Source organism: Zingiber officinale, chromosome 4A (genome assembly GCF_018446385.1).
Source record: "Zingiber officinale cultivar Zhangliang chromosome 4A, Zo_v1.1, whole genome shotgun sequence".
NCBI classification, from domain to species: domain Eukaryota; kingdom Viridiplantae; phylum Streptophyta; class Magnoliopsida; order Zingiberales; family Zingiberaceae; genus Zingiber; species Zingiber officinale.
Window position 1 is genome coordinate 28,755,714 of NC_055992.1, and position 23,608 is coordinate 28,779,321.

At 37.0% G+C, this 23,608-nt stretch overlaps 1 long non-coding RNA gene across 1 annotated transcript in view; it reads left to right on the forward strand.

Moving 5' to 3' along the window:
- The window catches only part of LOC121973233, a 35,531-nt gene extending 22,673 nt beyond the window's left edge, over window positions 1–12,858 (forward strand). The window contains exon 3 of the long non-coding RNA XR_006109433.1: window positions 12,557–12,858. This is a non-coding gene — a long non-coding RNA (uncharacterized LOC121973233). The remainder of the gene's footprint in view (window positions 1–12,556) is intronic.
- Window positions 12,859–23,608: the final 10,750 nt, after the last annotated feature.

Here is a 23,608-nt window from a genome sequence, read left to right on the forward strand (position 1 = left end):
ATATCATGCAGCATATCATGGCATATCGTAACATAATCGTAAAGTATCATGACATAACATAACATGATCATCAAATACACCCTGACATATCATATCATCATCATAAATATCATGGCACAATTATAAGGTATATGCAAGGTAAATTTCTAAACATGTATCATGAAAACATATGCAACATGTCTTTTGAAAACTTATAATATACATACTTAAACATAATCTCAACATAAGGGGGGCCCCGGCTTGTACCACATACATAAATGCGCGCGTCCTATGTAGGTCCAAGGTAGCAAGTCTTGAACCCTACAAGGCATACATACTAGGTGTTAGCTAGAGCCCTAGAGCCAATCATTTGATGATTGTATTTTGGACTTGTTGTATCATATTCTATATAAATAAAGGCATTTGGTTTTTTGGTTATTATACTTACTTGTATTGGTGCCAAATAAACTAAGTATAATAACGTCCTAGAGTAGAAGGTTCTTACCTATATCAATCGATTGGTTGAATCGATAGTGAGATGATATAGGGAACACTACTCTAAATCATTCATAGTCGAATATTAACATTCAGGGACAATGTTAATGCAATAAGACTAGCATGTAGGTCAACTGGATGACTTGATCTCACAAGTCATGGATATAGAGATATCAAATTGACACATGGGTATGCATTAGAGAATGTATACTGAATGACCCGCCATGAGAAAGTATCATGGATCATTATATGAGTGTCATATACTTTCTCATGTGGCTATTAGTATGACTACTAGTCTTTAGACTTGAAGTCACCATGGTTCCCTACATAAGGAGTTATGTACTTTAGTTTCGTCAAACGTCACCCGTAACTGGGTGGACTATAAAGGTGATTACTGGGTATGTAATGAATTATGCGGAGGGATGTGAGTGATGTAGATGGGATCTATCCCTCCTATATGACGGGAGTGACATCGGTATTCTTGATAGAGTGAGACCACGAAGTGCATGACCATGCCCAAATAAGTCAATATAGGATATTGAGCTCATTTGATTTAGTGTGTCTACTTGGAATTTAAGATTTAGATTGATTAGAGGATGACACGGTCTATGCCTCATATTGATCAATCTAGATGTCTAGGATAGAAGGACACTTGTCATATATTGTGAGGAGTCACAATTAGTAGTCACAAGGTGATGTTGGATCTCAACATTTCTTGTAACTTGGTTAGCAATGATGTATTGCTAGATGCCGCTCATTGCTTATGTTTCTAAAGGAGTTTAGAAACATTGCCAACGTTACAAGAACCTATTGGGTCACACACAAAGAACAAGTGGATAAAGATTGGGTTCATATGATGAACCAATTGGATTAGGTTCATATGATGCACCAAAGATTGGATTCAAATTAGACTTATTGAGTTAGACTCAATTAGATTCAATTGTTGAATGAGTCTAATTTAAATTTGATTCATTGAGTCAATTTATATTAATGAATTGAGATTCATTAAATTAAAATTGACTTGAATTAAAGGTTGGATTTAACTCAACAAGGAAGAAAATTGGTCAATTTTGACTTGACCAAATGGAAGTTGAAACATCAAGTTTGACTTGATGCATTGCCACATCATGAAGGTTGACTCATCCTACATGGTATGACTAACATTGCCACATCATCTCCACCTCATGAGGTATGCCACCTAATGGAGGTTACACATCTCATGCCATTTAATGTGGCCGACCACATTAATGAGGGAGGTTACATGGTGTGGCCGGCCACACTAATGTAGTGTGGAAGTTTTTGTTTTTGTGTATTGATGTGTGCATTCATTCTATCATCTTCTTCCTTGGCCTTTCTTCCTCCTTGCTGTGGTTGCTGTGAGCTTTCATCAAAGGAGAAGGTGGTTGAGTGAGTCCAAAAGAATAAGGAAGGGTGAAGGTCACAAAGGAGGATACTACTTCTTGAGTGTATGAGATTTTTTTTGCATCCTCTCTTTTTCTTTCTTTCAAATCCTACCCGAGAGCCCTAGAAAGTGCTAGCACACTTGGGGTGCTCTCTTCTCCATCCTTGAGTGCTAGAGAACACTTCTTGTTCGTGTGGATATCACTAGAGAGTTGTCTACGTTGACAACTTCGAGATCCGGCGTACCTTGGACTTGCGGGATTGCGAAGGGCACGCATCGAAGGTATAAAAATGTTTTTCCTTTGTAGATCTACTGTAGATCGAAGTTTGAAACATGTACTCGTACTTTCTGAAATTTTTCTTCGCACGGATCCAACGGCTAGGGGGTTTCGGGGTTTCCGCGACGTGAAAAAGCGATTTTCGCGGCCCGAAAAACTCAACAGTGGTATCAGAGCCACGTGCTAAGCGAGTACGAGTTTAGATTCGTATTTTTATGAAAAATATGTATACTATAACATTCTGTGAATTTCCTAATTTTTATGATTTTATGAGTATTTTTCTCGTAGAAGCGAAGCACAAGTGTTCCGGCACTTGTAGGCTTCGACTACCGAGAAGAATTTTCCAAAACGGTAATGTTTCGACCCAAAATCTTTTGGGACAGCGGGCTAAGGCGCTCTTGGATCGCTTAGGAGCAACTCGTGATAGTTAGATCGCGGGTAGGGGTACTGCATACTGTAACATTCTGTGAATTTCCTAATTTTTATGATTTTATGAGTATTTTTCTCGTAGAAGCGAAGCACAAGTGTTCTGGCACTTGTAGGCTTCGACTATCGAGAAGAATTTTCCAAAACGGTAATGTTTCGACCCAAAATCTTTTGGGACAACGGGCTAAGGCGCTCTTGGATTGCTTAGGAGCAACTCGCGATGGTTAGATCGCGGGTAGGGCTACTGCCCCTAACTCCGCAAGGGGATTTGCTCCGCGATTGCGCCCGAAATCGATAATCGGGACCGCCGGGAAAAATTTACTCATAAAATCTGTAAAATTATAAAAAAAAAATTATAGAAATATATAATTTTGAATTATATATTAATTTTGTGATAGTCATGGCCCAAACGACCTAAATTGGATTTGGAAATGTGTTGTAATTCATAATACGGCCTGCATGCCGTTATATGATGTGCGTGCTGTATCTTTTTATTTTTATTTTATTCGCGACCTACGCATTATGCCTTTCTCTTATATTCTGGTTGTAAATTAGATTTAGACTCGAATGTAACTCGAGTTTCAAAATTATAATGTACAAAATTGGAGCTGTGGAAGGTCTACTCGAGACAGAGTTACGAGGAGGGTGCGAGCAACACAAGGTGGTCAAACGAAGAAGCTTGAGAAGCTGTTGACCTTAGGTTGACCATCCGATCTTCTCATTGGCTTGAGAAGATCGTAGTAGGGCCATGACAAAATCACAAAAATATTTGATTAATTATTTAGTTAATTGTTTTGTGTGTATGTGATGCATGCTAGTTAATTAAGTAATTAATTAGTGCCTTACGATTAGATTAGATCTAAGTCGTGCACATGATGCACTCTTCGATTAGATTAGATCTATCGAGTATATGATACGCATCATCATTTAGATTAGATCTAAATCACGTCAACTCGTAATGTCTATCATGCCGTGATACCTACCACTACCTCGATCGCATGTAGTTGTTGAATCTGCCAAAGCAGAGCAACACATACTATCTTGGTAGGGTACGGAGAGACAATCTTGGTCCCGCCTATCAACGAATGGGTGAGTACAACTCAATTAGATTGAGTATTCCTAGTTAACTCGGTTGGATCGAGTATAACTATAGGCATTCTTCCAACAATTGGAAAGATAGGTCAAAATCACATATATATTAACTCTCGGGCGTATTAGCCAAAGCTAACTCGAGTTTTAATATAAATGCGGATATTGATCCTATAAACAAAAGTTGCATAGAGATGTAATTGGTAATCGTTACCTACCGATCATACTAAGTCTTGGGCGTATTAGCCAAAGCTAACTCAAGGGTTAGTATGATGTGGATTTTGTCCCACATGAATTATAGAATTCAGTGGGAGCATCATTTAGTTAAAGACCTAATTAAATGATTAAGAATATGATACTTATTTCTGCATTTATTTTTGTTGTAGAATTTCCATGACGTCCTAATTAAATCTGTCCTCAAGAAGGACAAGCTCAATGGAGCAAATTTCTGGACTGATACAGGAACACGAGAATAGTTCTCACCCAAGAACGTAAACTGTACGTTCTCTGCCACTAGAGCGGAAAGAGATGCTTACAAGAAGCATCAAGATGACGATTAGATGTGTTCTGTCTTATGCTCGCGACCATGAACTCTGAGCTGGAGCAACATGAGTTGATGGGCGCTACGATATGGTTGAACATCTTTGTCACCTATATCAAGGACAAGCAAGGCCATTGGAAGAGGAACTCCAAAGAATACTGAAAATCTTACGAAGAAGAAAAATAAGATTTCTACTTGGTATACATGTTATAGAAGTCAACCTCTATTTCTTCATCGTGGGTATTAGATACCGGATGTGCTTTGCACATTTGTACTAATGTACAAGAAATAGCAGGGCATTGACGAAGGTGAGATAGAACGAGTAGGCAATGGAGCACGGTTGCTACTATTGCTACCATCTATCTCTGCCCTCTGGGCTTGTACTAGAATTAGATGATTGTTGTTATGTGTCTGCTTTAACTAAGAACATTATATCAGTTTCTTGTTTGGACAAGAAAGGATTTTCGTTTATAATAAAGAGCAAATGTTGTTCCGTCTATTTAAACGATATGTTCTATTATAGTGCACCTCTGATAAACGGACTCTATATTCTAGACCTTGAGAGCCCTATCTATAACATAAATACCAAGAGGTTCAAGTCAAATGACATGAACCAAACCTACCTCTGGCACTGTCGCTTAGGTCATATAAATGACACCATAATGATGGTTTGCTGGACTCATTTGATTTAGAATCATATGAGATATGCGAGTCATGCCTACGAGGCAAGATGACCAAGACTCCCTTTAGTGGGCACAGTGAAAGAGTGACTGATTTGTTAGGACTCATACATAGTGATGTATGTGGCCCTTTCAATGTCGCTGCTAGAGGCGGTTATAGGTACTTCATCACATTTACTGATGACTTCAGTAGATATGGTTATGTGTACTTGATGACACATAAGTCAGAATCCTTTGAAAAGTTCAAAGAATTCAAGAATGAAGCATGAAACCGACTTGGCAAGAGTATTAAGATACTTCGATCCGATCGAGGTGGAGAATATCTTAGCCATGAGTTCCGTGACTATCTAGCTGAGTGTGGGATTCTATCCCAACTCACTCCTCCTAGAACACCACTGTGGAATGGTATATCCGAAAGGAGGAATCGTACCCTATTAGATATGGTACGATCTATGATGAGTCACACAGATCTTCCGACATACCTTTGGGGCTATGCTCTAGACACGGCAGCTTTTATACTCAACCGAGTTCCATCCAAGGCCGTGATAAAGACACCATATAGGATATGGGAGCCAGGTGTCTTTCATGAGGATTTGGGGTTGTGAGGCTTACGTTCGACGTCAAGTCTCAGACAAGTTAGGACCCGAATCCGATAAGTGCTATTTTATTGGATATCCCAAGGAAACTAAGGGATATTACTTCTACATTCCCAGTCAGCACAAGGTAGTTGTGGAAAAGGGACTTTGTTTCTAGAAAGACTAGTGGGAGCGCGTTCGATCTTGAAGAAGTTCAAGATGCGAATAATAGCACTGATGCCTCGATGGAAGTTGAACTAGAACCACAAAGTGTTGTGGATGATGTTGTTCCACAAAGAGTTGAGGAACAACAACCAGTTCAAGTAGACATACCTCCTCGCAGGTCTGATAGGGTACGTCGTCATCCTGAGAGATACTCATTTCTCTTGTCTGACCATGATGACGTTATGCTCATAGAGGATGAGCCTACCACCTATCAGGAAGCTGTGATGAGACCAGATTCCGAGAAATGGCTAGAAGCCATGAGATCCGAGATGGAATCCATGTACACCAACCAAGTATGGACTTTGGTTGATCCACCTGAAGGGGTAAAACTCATTGGGTGTAAGTGGGTCTTTAAGAGAAAGACTGACATGGATGGACTTATCTATAAGGGTCGCTTGGTAGCTAAAGGTTTCAAGCAGATTCATGGTATTGACTATGATGAAACCTTTTCTCCAGTAGAGATGTTTAAGTCCATTCGGATCATGCTTGCTATTGCAGCCTACCATGACTATGAGATATGGCAGATGGATGTCAAAACCACGTTTTTGAATGGAAACCTACTTAAGGATGTGTACATGACACAACCTGAGGGTTTTGTAGATCCACAGCATACTAGCAGAGTATGCAAGTTGCATAGGTCCATTTATGGACTAAAGCAAGCTTCTCGGAGCTGGAATCTTCGATTCGATGATGCAATCAAACAGTTTGGTTTCATCAAGAATGAAGATGAACCTTGTGTCTACAAGAAGGTTGTAGGGGACATAGTTGTCTTCCTCATATTGTATGTGGATGACATACTGCTCATTGGGAAGGACATCCCTATGCTTCAGTCTGTCAAGACATGGCTAGGGAGTTGCTTCTCAATAAAGGACTTAGGTGAGACATCCCGTATTCTAGGGATACAGATCTATAGAGATAGATCTAAGAGATTGCTTAGCCTAAGTCAAAGTACTCCTTCGGTTTGCCATGCAGAACTCCAAGAAGGGATTTCTGCCGATGTCACATGGCATGAGTCTTTCGAAAGCTCAAGGTCCCTCTTCTAAAGAGGAGAGAGACCGCATGGATCAGATCCCTTATGCCTCAGCCATAGGATCGATCATGTACGCCATGCTATGTACTCGACCTGATGTCTCGTATGCTTTGAGCATGACGAGCAGATACCAGTCGATCGGTGAAAGTCATGGATAGCGGTCAAGAATATTCTTAAGTACTTAAGAAGGACTAAAGAATATTTCTTGATATATGGAGGCAATGATGAGCTAGGCGTAAAGGGTTGATGCTAGCTTCGGGCAAACCGGGATGACTATAGATCGCGATCGGGGTTCGTGTTTTGCATTAATGGTGGTGTGAGTGGAAGAGTTGACGAGACACGATGGTGATTCTACAAAAAACCGAGTACATTCTTGCATCGGAGGCAAAGGAGGCGTTTGGATCCGCACACCGAACTTGGGGTGGTTCCTAGCATTCTGACCCATTGAGCTCTATTGTGACAACAATGGAGCTATAGCACGGGAACCTCGCTCACACCAGCGGACCAAACACATACTACGGCGCTTCCATCTCATTCGAGAGATTATCGAGAGAGGAGATGTGAAGATTTGCAGAGTACCTACAGAGGCTAACATCGCAGATCCCTTGACCAAGGCTTTGGCACAGAGGAAGCATGATGGTCACACTAGGTCATTGGAGCTTAGAGCCTGCACTGATTGGCACTAGTGCTAGTGGGAGATTGTTAGCTAGAGCCCTAGAGCCAATCATTTGATGATTGTATTTTGGACTTGTTGTATCATATTCTATATAAATAAAGGTATTTGGTTTTTTTGTTATTATACTTACTTGTATTGGTGCCAAATAAACTAAGTATAATAACGTCCTAGAGTAGAAAGTTCTTACCTATATCAATCGATTGGTTGAATCGATAGTGAGATGATATAGGGAACACTACTCTAAATTATTCCTAGTCGAGTATTAACATTCAGGGACAATGTTAATGTAATAAGACTAGCATGTAGGCCAACTCGATGACTTGATCTCACATGTCATGGATATAGAGATATCAAGTTGACACATGGGTATGCATTAGAGAATGTATACTGAATGACCCGCCATGAGAAAGTATCATGGATCGTTATATGAGTGTCATATACTTTCTCATGTGGCTATTAGTATAACTACTAGTCCTTAGACCTGAAGTCACCATGGTTCCCTACATAAGGAGTTATGTACTTTAGTTTCGTCAAACGTCACCCGTAACTGGGTGGACTATAAAGGCGATTACTGGGTATATAACGAATTATGCGGAGGGATGTGAGTGATGTAGATGGGATCTATCCCTCCTATATGACGGGAGTGACATCGGTATTTTTGATAGAGTGAGACCACGAAGTGCATGTCCATGCCCAAATGAGTCAATATAGGATATTAAGCTCATTTGATTTAGTGTGTCTACTTGGAGTTCAAGATTTAGATTGATTAGAGGATGACACGGTCTATGCCTCATATTGATCAATCTAGATGTCTAGGATAGAAGGACACTTGTCATATATTGTGAGGAGTCACAATTAGTAGTCACAAGGTGATGTTGGATCTCAACATTTCTTGTAACTTGGGTAGCAATGATGTATTGTTAGATGCCGCTCATTGCTTATCTTTCTAAAGGAGTTTAGAAATATTGCCAACGTTACAAGAACCTATTGGGTCACACACAAAGAACAAGTGGATAAAGATTGGGTTCATATGATTAACCAATTGGATTAGGTTCATATGATGCACCAAAGATTGGATTCAAATTAGACTTATTGAGTTAGACTCAATTAGATTCAATTGTTGAATGAGTCTAATTTAAATTTGATTCATTGAGTCAATTTATATTAATGAATTGAGATTCATTAAATTAAAATTGACTTGAATCAAAGGTTGGATTTAACTCAATAAGGAAGAAAATTGGTCAATTTTGACTTGACCAAATGGAAGTTGAAACATCAAGTTTGACTTGATGCATTGCCACATCATGAAGGTTGACTCATCCTACATGGCATGACTAACATTGCCACATCATCTCCACCTCATGAGGTATGCCACCTAATGGAGGTTACACATCTCATGCCATTTAATGTGGCCGGCCACATTAATGAGGGAGGTTACATGGTGTGGCCGACCACACTAATGTAGTGTGGAAGTTGAAGTTTTTGTTTTTGTGTATTGATGTGTGCATTCATTCTATCATCTTCTTCCTTGGCCTTTCTTCCTCCTTGCTATGGTTGCTGTGAGCTTTCATCAAAGGAGAAGGTGGTTGAGTGAGTCCAAAAGAATAAGGAAGGTTGAAGGTCACAAAGGAGGATACTACTTCTTGAGTGTATGAGATTTTTTTTGCATCCTCTCTTTTTCTTCTTTTCAAATCCTACCCGAGAGCCCTAGAAAGTGCTAGCACACTTGGGGTGCTCTCTTCTCCATCCTTGAGTGTTAGAGAACACTTCTTGTTCGTGTGGATATCACTAGAGAGTTGTCTACGTTGACAACTTCGAGATCCGGCGTACCTTGGACTTGCGGGATTGCGAAGGGCACGCATTGAAGGTATAAAAATGTTTTTCCTTTGTAGATCTACTATAGATTGAAGTTTGAAACACGTACTCGTACTTTCCGAAATTTTTCTTCGCACGGATCCAACGGCTAGGGGGTTTCGGGGTTTCCGCGACGCGAAAAGGCGGTTTTCGCGGCCCGAGAAACCCAACACTAGGCCCTTTTCTTAGTCCATCGACCTAGGGGCACTTAGGAGCCCATCCCTAACGAGGAACGTTTCTTAGTCCATCGACCCCGGGGCGCTTATGGAGCCCACTCTTGGTACAAGCCTTAAAAGTAAAGTAGCATGTCATACATATCATAATTCTTAACCTATCATTCATGTCATATTCATATCATGAAGAGTGCTCCTAGTCCCAACTGATAGGGAAGCAACTCTTAGGCATAACATAAAGCATGTGTAATTGGGCACACAGCACATCATGAATTTGGGCACACAGCACATCATGATCACATGCATAATTGGGCACACAGCACATCATGAACTTGGGCACATAGCATATCATAAACTTGGGCACATAGCATATCATAAATTTGGGCACATAGCATATCATAAATTGGGCATATAGCATATCATAAATTTGGGCACATAGCATATCATAAATTTGGGCACATAGCACATCATCATGCATAGGTCATAAGCATACATAAATGAGTATAACAGCATGGCATATTCTTATCATATCATAAAACATTGCATGAGAGGCACATGGGAAATCATAATTAGGTCTCTAACCCTAATATCATGTAGTGGCCGAAACATGTAGTTGTAGCATAGGTTAGCAAGCAACATAAAAGCATGTGAACCCTAAACCATTATCTTATCAAATATCATAAGGAACACCTTGAGCATGTTTAGTTTGGGTTCTAAGCTTCCTAGGTCTTTTACTTATGTCATGGCCGAAACTCATCAAGCATCAAATTAGGTTATAAGCAACATGCAAACATGTAAACCCTAAACTAATGTCATATCATATATCATAAGGAACAATTTAAGCATGTTTAGTTTGGGTTCTAAGTTCTCTAAGCTTTTAACCTTATCATGGCCGAACCCTAGCAAGCATGATTCTAGGTTACAAGTAGCATGAAAGTGTTGAACCTTAAATCAATATCATAACACATATCATGAGGAATATCATAAGCACATTTAGTTTAAGTTCCAAACTTCCTAAGCCCTTAAATCTAAGGTGGCCGAAACTTGTTAAGCATGGAAACTAGGTTTCTAGTGGCATAAGAGCATGGAAACCATCAACAACTTTCATAGCATTTATTACAAGAACCATCATGAGCATATCTAAGTTGGGTTCTAAGTTCTCTAAGCCCTTAAACTAATGGTGGCCGAAACATGTAAGACATAGACTAGTTTTCATGTGACATAAAAAGCATGGAAACCCTACACAAATTGCATGGAATTTATTACAAGGAACAACATGAGCAAACTTAGTTTAAGTTCTAAGCATCCTAGGTCTTAAAACCTTGTGTGGCCGAAAGTTATAGAGCATGTAACCAAATTTCTATGCAACCAACAAGCATAAGAACATCAAGTTAGTTCCATATCATTTCATCAAGAAGGTCATGAGCATCTTAGACTTGTTTTAAACTTTCCTAGGCCTCAAATCTTAACATGGCCGAATCTTCATAAGCATGGAATAGAGTTCAAATCAACATATAAACATGGGCATATCATATTAGCTTCATATCCTATCTTAGGGAAATCATGACATGCTTAGTTTTAGGTTTAAAACTCTTTTAGGCCCGTAGATCTACCATGGCCGAATGTTCATGAGCATGAAAATAAGTTCTAATCAACATACAAGTAGGAGAAAATGTTAACAACACCATTAACATAGGGTACATATCATAAGAACAAAGGGGAACATGTTTAGTTTGAGTCTTAAGCTTACCTAGTTCTTTTGTTCATGTTTGGCCGAAAGTCTAGGATCATGAATTTAAGTTCTAACTAAACATTCTAGCATAGAAACATTAGGTTAACCTCCTACCATAAGATACATGTCACAAGAAATATGATGAGGATATCTAGTTAGGTCTTAAAAATTCCTTAGATCCTTCTTTTTGTCTTGGCCGAAATCTCCATGAAGCAACCCTAGGTTTTTAAGCAATCTATCTTCATGAAAACCACATGAGCTATTGTACCACAGGTGAGGGAAGCTTACCTAGTTTTCGCTTGTTGATCCTTAAGGAAGTGGTACCCTTGTGAGGAGGGAGGAGAAGTTTCTCTTCCTTATCTCCCTTTTTGTTTTTCTTCTTCTTGTATGAGGTAGACCTTGAGACTCCTTGCTAGTATTTGTTTTCCCTTAGAGAGAAAACCTAAACTTGGCTTTTGGAGAGATGAGGGAGGAGGGCTCTAGTTCTCGGTGGAGAAAGGAAGGAGGATGAGGAAGAAGAAAATTTTAGAATTTCTCTTTCTCTTTTCTCCTCAAATCCCTTTTATTCAACATGGGAAGGATTCTTGTCCCCATTCATTCCCCCCCTTTACTTCACTTTAATTCCCACGAAAATGAGAAGGGAGAGAGGAGAGGAAGGCAATTCACCTTTTGCTTGCTTCTTCTCTTAACCAAGAGGAAGAGGAGGTAATTCACTTGGTTTTCTCTTGCTCTTTTCTTAGTTTTCTTTTATTTTCTCCTCTCCTTTAAATAAATTTTCCATTCCTTCCTATCCATGTATTATTCATTATCCTAGTGGTTATCATACATCAATTTATCTTCATTATTTGTGGGAGGTTCAAGGTTCAATCTTTGACCTCACCTCTTTTTATTTCTATTATTTCTTTTTGATTCCTCTTACTTTCATGCTCTAAAGAAAATACTATCCATATACTTATCTTAAAATTTCGTGGGTGTTACAGTGCATACGCTGTTTGTTGTTATACTTGCTTTGGCTGCTGCTGTTTACATATGTTGTTATTGCTTACTTACTGCTGTTGTTCACTTATGCTGATATGCTTACTTATGTTGAGATATACTCTCATTGTAGATGTTTAGACATTGGTTTATTCATTGGAAATTTATATATACCTTGCTTATTACCTCTGTAGTTATGAGCAGTACTGTAGCAGATTAGTACTACTTCTGACCTTCTTTTACTAACCTAGGATATGATTTCAGGTATGAGTATTTATTATGATTCTATTTTAGTATCTACTATTCTTCTTATGAGACTGTATTCCTTTTGGCATTCTCTATTGGTTCATTTTGTTCATGCACTATCTTATCTTTACCCGCTGAGTTCCAATATTCACCACCTCGTAAATTGGTTTGCCTTCACCAGGTAACAGGCAGATGGTTGAGAAGTTGCTTGGAGAGTCCCGGCTGCCAGTCCCACATCACACTCGAGGACAGTTACTTTTTGATTTTATTGCTATTTGGTTACATAGTGACTTTGCGCATTTTGCTTTTCAATAAGTCGATGTGGATTTTGGAGTCTAGTGTGGTAGTCGCAAGTATTTTTGGTTAGTGACTTTGTTGGTTTTACATTCGTATTATTTTATGATTTTCCGCTGCGTTTACGTTCAGCTGTGTAGGTTATTATCATACTGTGTGGTTGTGTATTTACTTTTAGACTTGTGGGCTTATTATACTGCGTGGTTGTTTTATTAATTTATGTCTAGCTGAGTAGGCTGTGTAATATAAATTGCGTGTTATGTTGTTTCTATTTTGTGTATATATTCCAGCCGTGTGGGCTGATGGTTATATAGATGTTTATGTTTATATGTTGTGATGTATGTATGTATTGCTTCAATTGTCACCGTACAGGGGAGATGCTGCCGGATTTTTATCTGGCGGGGACTCCTCTGGGGCGTGACATTTGGAACCCAAGCTTTAGTTAGTTTTTTATTTTGAGTTAGAGTTAAAAATAATTTAAAGGTATATTTAGACTTGTATCCAAATCCGGATTTATTGTACACAACTCTTTGGAATCTAAGCATAATGTTTAGATAATTGGATCCTAAGGTAAACTTTTTAATTATTCTTTTAACTCTTTAACTTAATTAACTTTTCAAGACAGAATTATTTTCCTCAAGATTTACAGCTTGAGTTAAATTTCTATCTTGAACTTGCTCAGTTAAGGAGATCAAGCTCAGTTGTTCCTTAAGGATGTTATTGTTAGGGTGTATACTAAAAGCCTAGCTTTTGGTATAAACATTTATCTAGTAATAAGAATCACATTGGTCAAATGTCTACATTTATGATAAATGTAGTTGTTCAATTAATTTATATTGTAGATAACATGGTGTGTGGTGTCACACACAGAGGATCATGTTATCAGTACCTTATAAATTATAAACAGTAGCTCATGACCAAAATGGAAAGGAACAAACCATTAGAAGGTCGTAGTGTAATTAGGTATCAGTTTATCTTGACTGTATAATTACACTAGTACACTTAGAGTGTATTGAGTAGGACCATTTGAGGTCGTTTCTTTTATACTGATTTTATAAAGAAACAAAGACCTCGGTTAATATGGAAGTGTGTGCTCTTAATCCTAATATAATAACAAACACATATATTTGATATTTATTTCTTTAATTTATCAATGGGTGAGATTTAGTTCGATGAATCAATAAGCCCGATAAGTTGGGAAATGGTATCACTTATAGTGTGTGTTGTTGATTATAGAAGGAAGCGTGTCCTAGAGATACTAGGTTGATAATGTCCTCAAGAGGAGCTCATAAGGATTGTCATGTTAAACCTGCAGTGGACCTAGTCCGACATGATGATAAGGTTGAGTGGTACTACTCTTGGACTAAGATATTAATTAAATGAGTTGTCAGTAACTCACTTAATTAGTGGACATTTGTTATCTTAAACACAGGGAGACTAACACACTCATAATAAGAAGGAGCCCAAAATGTAATTTGGGATTGGTGCGGTAGTTCAATAATAGTTCTTTAGTGGAATGAATTATTATTGATGAAATTAAGTTGTGTGTTCGGGGCGAACACGGGATGCTTAATTTCATCGGGAGACCAAAACCAATTCCTCCTCTCGGTCCCTATCGTAGCCTCTAGTATATAGAGATTTATACCCACCGCATACCCACCTTCTTACCCATCCAATGGGGCCGGCCAAGCTAGCTTGGAACCCAAGCTAGGGCCGGCCAAGACCAAGTGGATGAGCCATGTAGGTGGCCGGCCAAAGCTTGGGTCCCAAGCTTAGGTGGCCGACCACTAGAATATTAAAAGGATTTTTATTAAAATTATTTCTTATGTGGATATCATGATTTTAAAAGAGAGTTTAAAAATTAAAAATTTCCTTTTATAACTTTCTACAAAAGATTAAGAGAAGAGATTAATCTCTTTCCTTATTTGTAGATTAAAGGATGGTTTTAATTTTTTGTAAAAACTTTCCTTATTTGTAAATCATCTACATGTTTAAAAGAGAGTTTAAAATTTGAAATCTTTCCTTATTTGTTGATTAAAGGAGGATTTTAAATTTTAAGAAAACTTTCCTTTTAACCATGTTCATGATTTAAAGAAAGTTTAAAATTAATAATTCTCTTTTATTAGTTTCTACAAAAGATTGAGAAAAGATTTGATATCTTTCCTTATTTGTAGATTAAAAGAGATTTTAATTTTTAGAGATAACTTTCTTTTTATCCACATGTTTAAAAGAAAGATTTTAATTTATTAAATTTCCTTTTTATAAACCAATCATGAAGGGATTAAATTATTGAAGAAATTTTATAAATTTCTGGAGACAAATTAGGAAGTTTTAATTAATTAAAACTCTCCTTGTTTGTAGCTTTGGGGTGGCCGGCCATGTAAATTAAGAAAAGGAAAATTATTTTAATTAAATAAATTTTTCCTTTTCATGGCAAAAGAATTAAGGAAGTTTTTAATTAAATTTCCTTATTTGCCAAGACCAAGGATTATAAAAGAGGGGGTAGAGAAGACTTCATGGTGAACAATCTCTATTATTCTCCCTCTCCTATTCTTTGGTGTGGCCGACCAACATCTTCTCCCTTTCTTCCTCTTTGTGGTGACCGAAATTCTCTATTGCTTGGAGCTCTTGTGGAGGCCGGATACTACTTGGAGAAGAAGAAGAAGGAGGAGAGAAAGCTTGCATCTCTTGGAGCTTGGTTGGTGTTTTTTCTTCTTCCTTGGTGAAGCTTTATTTTTTGTGGCCGAACCTAGCTAGGAGGAGAAGAAGGTGGTTGGTGGTTTCTCATCTTGGAAGATCGTTGCCCACACAACGTCCGAGATTAGAAGAGGAATACGGTAGAAGATCAAGAGGTTTTTCTACAAGGTATAACTAGTAATTTTTCTTTCCGCATCATACTAGTTATTTATGGAAATAATACCAAATACAAGAGGCTTACGATTCTAGAATTTCGAATATATTTTTTCGATGTTGTGTTCTTTTGTTTTTCTTTCCTTGTGATTTGATTGTTCTTTTCGGTTAACCTAAAGTTATTTTAGGAAATTAAATATTAGCTTTCTATAAAAGGTTTTGTCTAGTCGGTGGTGGTTTCTCCCATATCCAAGAAGGTCATGTGCCTTGCCACGTCAGTACTGGGAACCGATTATGGAAATTAATATTTAATGGAATTAATAACTTAAGGTGATTTGGGTCGAACGTGTTAAGTTCCGCAGGAGACCCAAGTCAAAACCTAAAAGAACAAATAGATTAAGTTTTGGATCAAACGTGTTAAGTTCCGCAGGCGATCCAAAATTTAATTTAAAAGAACACATGGTAGCTAGGAAAAGGTTCAGACCTTTGTACAAAATTTTTGTACAGTGGAACCTCTAGGCTTTCCGAGTAGCAACCAACAATTGGTATCAGAGCTAGGGTTTTGCCTCTGTGTATTTAGTATTAGTTTAATTATGCACATGTCATACATAATTTAGGCAGGTTAATAGTAGGATGTGCTAACTTTGTGGATGCAGGATCCAACTATTATGGCTTTTAATTATTATGTGTGTGATTGGACCCTTGGACATGTCAAGGGCATTTATATGTGTGTGCATGATTGTATTATAAAATACAGCAGGAGCTGTATTTAGTTTGATTAGGATTTTATTTTTGATCTAGATACATGTGCATTCCTTTTATGGAATATAGGATCAAAAATGTAAAATTCTATTTATGTCGCGGATCGAATCTTGCAAAGCGTGGAACCTTTTAAGGACCAGAGGCGCAGCGGAACTAGGAGCAAGATGGATGCGACAGCTAGACCCGGTGGCCAAATATGGCAGCAGCTTGGGATGACAACACACGGAGGACAACTAGAGATAAAAACCATAATAGTTGAAAATTAGATTTTCTATTTATTGCTTTTATATTGTGCTGTGTGTGCATGTTGGTTTACATATTTAGTAGGCTAGCATAGTTAAAATTCCTCATTTATAAATAACTAAGTGGGAGAGGGATTTTTAAGTAAATCCCATGGTCTCCATTCTTGGTTTGTAAGTGATGTAAACAAGCTTGGCGTTGGCTCGAGTGCCTTCCTCCATAACGGATGAGCTTGTTCGGATCACTAGAGCAGACTTCCATTTTGGATAACTATAGGAAGTTAATTAAGGCGTGTGATCTTCCCCAACGGAAGGGCATAATCTTATTAATGGACTTAGTGTCAAGTAATGGTATACACTTAGACACATCTAATAGTATCCTCCCATCGAGTCACTACTATTATTTGTGTGACCAAATGAAACCAACTATTAATTTGTCATAAAACTAGGTTGACAAGATAATAAAATTAAAGGGTTAAAACCCTCTTACAAATGATTGATTTTGTATCGTCCACACTAACGTGGCATACAAAATTAACGGTGTTGAGATAATTTTATTTGTCATAAAGTTACGTTGACAAGATAGTTAATGGGTAAAACCCTCCTCTTACAAATGTTGATTTTGTATACGTCCACACTAACGTGGCATGCAAAATTCACGGTGTTTTGAGGTGTTGGTAAATTTAAATAGTATTGTTAGAGGAATCAATATTATTTTAAATTTAGAGTCTTGACCAAATATTTGATTAAAGATAGACCAACTATTAATTTTATTCGTCATAAAGTAAGGTTGACGAGATAATAAAATTAAATAAAATTTTCTCTTTGAATTTGTATACGTCCACACTAACGTGGCATACAAAATTCATGGGGATTTTTAAGGAGTTGGTCTTAACCAAATATTTTTGTGATTCTTAGGAAGATGGTCAATCCCTAGCTGATATACTTTAGGATAGACTTAGTGATCCCAATTATAATTGATTGGAAATAGAATTTGGACATTAAGGTAGACTGTCCTCTTAGAACTAAGAACAATATAGGTGTATTTTATTCATTAGTTGATACATGTTTAGAGGAGTTATCTACCGGTACCTGGTGTGTAGATATGGGAGCCACTGATCATGTCTGCAATTCATTGCAGGGTTCCAGGATACCCGTCAACTAAATGAAAATAAAAAACACAGTCCACATGGGCACTATTGCAAAAGTAGCAGCTGTTGCAGTGGGAGAGGTTTATTCTCTAATAGGAATAAAATTTGGATTATTAGGAATTGTCTTTACATACTAAGTTTAGAAAGAACCTGATTTCAGTTTCTAAACTATTATAGAATAGATATTGTGTCTATTTTGATAACAAAGTTGTTATCAAGAAAAATAGGCAAGTTATCTATTCTGGTATGATTGGTTGACAATTTATAATCCAATAACTCCCATGATGCAACAAATGGAAATTAATAACACATCTTCTAACTTAAGAGAAAGCAACCTTCGAAAATGAACCAATTATATCTTTGACATCTAAGGCTAGGTTATATTAACTTAAGTAGGATTCATTGGAAGCTGATGAACTTTTGGGTTCATTAGTAGTGGAAATCTTTCCAACCTGCGAGTCTTACTTGGAAGGAAAATAACCAAGAAGCTTTTAAGTCCAAGGGGTATGGAGTCAAAGATATGTTGAAATCGGTTCATTCTGATTTGTGTGATCCTATGACTATCCAGACAAGAGGTAGTATTGAATATTTCATCTATTTTATAGACAACTATTCAAGATACAAATAAATTTACTTAATGTACTGCAAGACTAAGTACTTTGATTAGTTCAAAGAGTACAAGGCTGATGCGGAGAAATGTTAAAGTAAATGTCACTATGGTAAGATCGTAGTGGCAAGTACCTCTTGGGAGAATTTAGGAGTCACTTATCAAAAGTAGGGATTCAATCCCAACTAACACCCCAACAGAATGGTGTAGTAGAAAGAAGGTAAAGGACTCTTATGAAATAATTAGATAGATGATGAGTTATTTAGAAAATTACCAAATTTGTTTTAAGGATAAACTCTGATAACGAAAGTGAACATAGTACCTTCCAAGTTAGAACTCTCTACTCATATAGAATTACTGAATAGGTGAAAACCTATTTTGAAGCATATTCGGATTCGGGTAATCCAGCACATATGTTAAAGAGAGACAATGATAAGTTGGATAGGAGTTCACTTGTTTGTAAGTTATCCTAGATAAACAAAAGTAAGTTTATAGTCTTAAAAATCAGAAGGTCATTGTTAGCATCAATGACTGATTTTTAGAAAAGGACTATATAATGAACCACGTGCTCATAAGTAAATTTGTTCTTAAGGAAATAATAAAGGACATGTCTAACCTAGTACCAACTGTACAAGATGAGATACCACAAGAAAACTGCAACACGTATCACAAATTGATACATAATTATAGAAAGTGTCTTATTGTAGTGGGAGGGTTGTTATGCAACCTAAATAGGTTCATGTTTTGGGAGAGTTTTTTGGACTCGATCCCTGGAGGGCATGAACCTGATCTCCGGTCATATGATGAAGCACTCCAAGATAAAGATGCAGCATCTTGGCAAAGAGTAATGAATAAAAGAATTAGAATATATGTATTCTAATAAAATCTGGAAGCTTGTAGAATCACCAAATGGTGTAAAAGCCGTTGGGTATAAAAAGGTCTATAATAGGAAAAGAGGGATAGACAGGAAGGTAGTAACTTTCAAAGCAAGGCTTGATGAAAAAGGAAACTTTTTCACTGGTAGTCATGCTTAAGTTTATCCGGATTCTTTTATCTATTTGGCAAGAGGATGTCAAGACAGCATTCCTTAATGGAAGTTTTGAAGAAAGCATCCATATAAAGCAACCAGAAGGGTTCATTGCAAAGGGCTAAGAGCATCTTGTGTAAGCTCAATCAGTCTATGGACTGAGGCAAAGCTTCAAGGTCTTGGAACATCCGGTTTATCAAAGTAATCCAGATCTATGGATTTATTTAGTAACTGGATAAGTCTTGTGTATACAAAAGGTGTGATGGAAGCGTGGTGGTATTTCTTGTACTATACGTAGATAACATTTTTGGTAGTTGGAAACAATATCAAAATGTTGTCAGAAGTAAGGGTATGGTTGTCCAAATAATTCGATATAAAGGACTTGGGAGAATGTATATATTTTTGAGATCAAAATAATAAGGGATCGAAAGAAAAATATATTTTACTTATCCCAAGCTTGATACATCGGAAAATCCTTGCTCGTTTAAGCATGCAAAACTCCTCGAAAGGTTTCTTACTTTTTAAGGATGGAGTAACTTTATCTAAAGATATGTCTCTGTAGACATCAAAGGAGATAAAGGAAATAAAGCGGTTCTTTCGGCTATTAGAAGCCTAATGTATGCTATGTACGAGATCAGAAATCTGTTTTGCCAAAGGCATAGTTAGCAGATATCAAAGTAACCCTGGACAAGGACAGTGGACTGCAGTAAAGCATATATTGTAGTACCTTAGAGGCACTAGAGATTATATGCTAGCTTACAAGACAGTTATTTTGGTCCTTGTGGGTTGCATGGATTTTGACTTCCAATCGGATAGGGACAATAATAAGTCAACCTCGGGGTTTTGTGTTTACTTTAGGAGGTAAAGTCATAACTATGGAAGAGTGATAAGCATAGGTGTTTTTCTGGACTCCACCATAGAAGCTTAGTATATGGCAAGCCTCTGAGGTAGCTATAAAAGCTGAATGACTCAATAATCTCAAGATAGACTTAGATATGATTTCTGGTTTGTCCAAAGATTATTACAATTTATTGTAATAATGTTGGTGCAGTAGCAAACTCGAAGAAACCATAAGTCTATAAAGGCAAGTAAACACAATAGAGCGCAAGTACCACCCAATACGAGAAAACGTATAAATGAGGAGAAGTTGTTACTGCCTAGATTGCATCAGGTGATGACCTATAGATCCTTCCACCGAGGTCCTTAAGGCAAGAGCTTTTGATGGACATGTTGAAGGGTTAGGAATCAGATGTATGGCAGCAGATATGGAAGCTTAGTCTTTTAGTATAAGTGGGAGATTATTAGGGTGTATACTAAAAGCCTAGCTTTTGGTATAAACATTTATCTAGTAATAAGAATCACATTGGTCAAATGTCTACATTTATGATAAATGTAGTTGTTCAATTAATTTATATTGTAGATAACATGGTGTGTGGTGTCACACACAGAGGATCATGTTATCAGTACCTTATAAATTATAAACAGTAGCTCACGACCAAAATGGAAAGGAACAAACCATTAGAAGGTCGTAGTGTAATTAGGTATCAGTTTATCTTGACTGTATAATTACACTAGTACATTTAGAGTGTATTGAGTAGGACCATTTGAGGTCGTTTCTTTTATACTGATTTTATAAAGAAACAAAGACCTCGGTATTATGGAAGTGTGTGCTCTTAATCCTAATATAATAACAAACACATATATTTGATATTTATTTCTTTAATTTATCAATGGGTGAGATTTAGTTCGATGAATCAATAAACCCGATAAGTTGGGAAATGATATCACTTATAGTGTGTGTTGTTGATTATAGAAGGAAACTGTGTCCTAGAGATACTAGGTTGATAATGTCCTCAAGAGGAGCTCATAAGGATTGTCATGTTAAACCCTGCAGGTGGACCTAGTCCGACATAATGATAAGGTTGAGTGGTACTACTCTTGGACTAAGATATTAATTAAATGAGTTGTCAGTAACTCACTTAATTAGTGGACATTTGTTATCTTAAACACAGGGAGACTAACACACTCATAATAAGAAGGAGCCCAAAATGTAATTTGGGATTGGTGCGGTAGTTCAATAATAGTTCTTTAGTGGAATGAATTATTATTGATGAAATTAAGTTGTGTGTTCGGGGCGAACACGGGATGCTTAATTTCATCGGGAGACAAAAACCAATTCCTCCTCTCGGTCCCTATCGTAGCCTCTAATATATAGAGATTTATATCCACCGCATACCCACCTTCTTACCCATCCAATGGGGCCGGCCAAGCTAGCTTGGAACCCAAGCTAGGGCCGGCCAAGACCAAGTGGATGAGTCAAGTAGGTGGCCGGCCAAAGCTTGGGTCCCAAGCTTAGGTGGCCGGCCACTAGAATATTAAAAGGATTTTTATTAAAATTATTTCTTATGTGGATATCATGATTTTAAAAGAGAGTTTAAAAATTAAAAATTTCCTTTTATAACTTTCTACAAAAGATTAAGAGAAGAGATTAATCTCTTTCCTTATTTGTAGATTAAAAGGATGGTTTTAATTTTTGGTAAAAACTTTCCTTATTTGTAAATCATCTACATGTTTAAAAGAGAGTTTAAAATTTGAAATCTTTCCTTATTTGTTGGTTAAAGGAGGATTTTAAATTTTAAGAAAACTTTCCTTTTTAACCATGTTCATGATTTAAAAGAAAGTTTAAAAATTAATAATTCTCTTTTATTAGTTTCTATAAAAGATTGAGAAAAGATTTGATATCTTTCCTTATTTGTAGATTAAAAGAGATTTTAATTTTTAGAGATAACTTTCTTTTTATCCACATGTTTAAAAGAAAAATTTTAATTTATTAAATTTCCTTTTTATAAACCAATCATGAAGGTATTAAATTATTGAAGAAATTTTATAAATTTCTGGAGACAAATTAGGAAGTTTTAATTAATTAAAACTCTCCTTGTTTGTAGCTTTGGGGTGGCCGGCCATGTAAATTAAGAAAAGGAAAATTATTTTAATTAAATAAATTTTTCCTTTTCATGGCAAAAGAATTAAGGAAGTTTTTAATTAAATTTCCTTATTTGCCAAGACCAAGGATTATAAAAGAGGGGGTAGAGAAGACTTCATGGTGAACGATCTCTATTATTCTCCCTCTCCTATTCTTTGGTGTGGTCGGCCAACATCTTCTCCCTTTCTTCCTCTTTGTGGTGGCCGAAATTCTCTATTGCTTGGAGCTCTTGTGGAGGCCGGATACTACTTGGAGAAGAAGAAGAAGAAGGAGAGAAAGCTTGCATCTCTTGGAGCTTGGTTGGTGTTTTTTCTTCTTCCTTGGTGAAGCTTTATTTTTTGTGGCCGAACCTAGCTAGGAGGAGAAGAAGGTGGTTGGTGGTTTCTCATCTTGGAAGATCGTTGCCCACACAACGTCCGAGATTAGAAGAGGAATACAGTAGAAGATCAAGAGGTTTTTCTACAAGGTATAACTAGTAATTTTTCTTTCCGCATCATACTAATTATTTATGGAAATAATACCAAATACAAGAGGCTTACGATTCTAGAATTTCGAATATATTTTTTCGATGTTGTGTTCTTTTGTTTTTCTTTTCCTTGTGATTTGATTGTTCTTTTCGGTTAACCTAAAGTTATTTTAGGAAATTAAATATTAGCTTTCTATAAAAGGTTTTGTCTAGTCGGTGGTGGTTGCTCCCATATCCAAGAAGGCCATGTGCCTCGCCACGTCAGTACTGGGAACCGATTATGGAAATTAATATTTAATGGAATTAATAACTTAAGGTGATTTGGGTCGAACGTGTTAAGTTCCGCAGGAGACCCAAGTCAAAACCTAAAAGAACAAATAGATTAAATTTTGGATCAAACGTGTTAAGTTCCGTAGGCGATCCAAAATTTAATTTAAAAGAACACATGGTAGCTAGGAAAAGGTTCAGACCTTTGTACAAAATTTTTGTACAGTGGAACCTCTAGGCTTTCCGAGTAGCAACCAACAGTTATTTTCTTTAAGGAGGAGTTTAGCATATTCCTCAGTTTTTTTAATTTTTTATTTAAGCAAGAAATAATTTTTAAAAAAATTTATGGTATAATTAAATATTCCCCAAGTTGGTTCATCTAAATAGGATACAGATCCGTTGCTCGACTCGTATTCAGACTCTTCTTCTTAATTCGATTTGCCTCTGATTGTCATCAGCATAAGGTAGCTAGTTTGCTTTGGTTTGTCAGCTTCCGATCCATCCGAGGAAGACTCATTCCAAGTCGCCTTAAGTGCTTTCTCTTACTTTGTCTTCTTGATCTTGTCTTCGTTTGGGCATTCATGTTT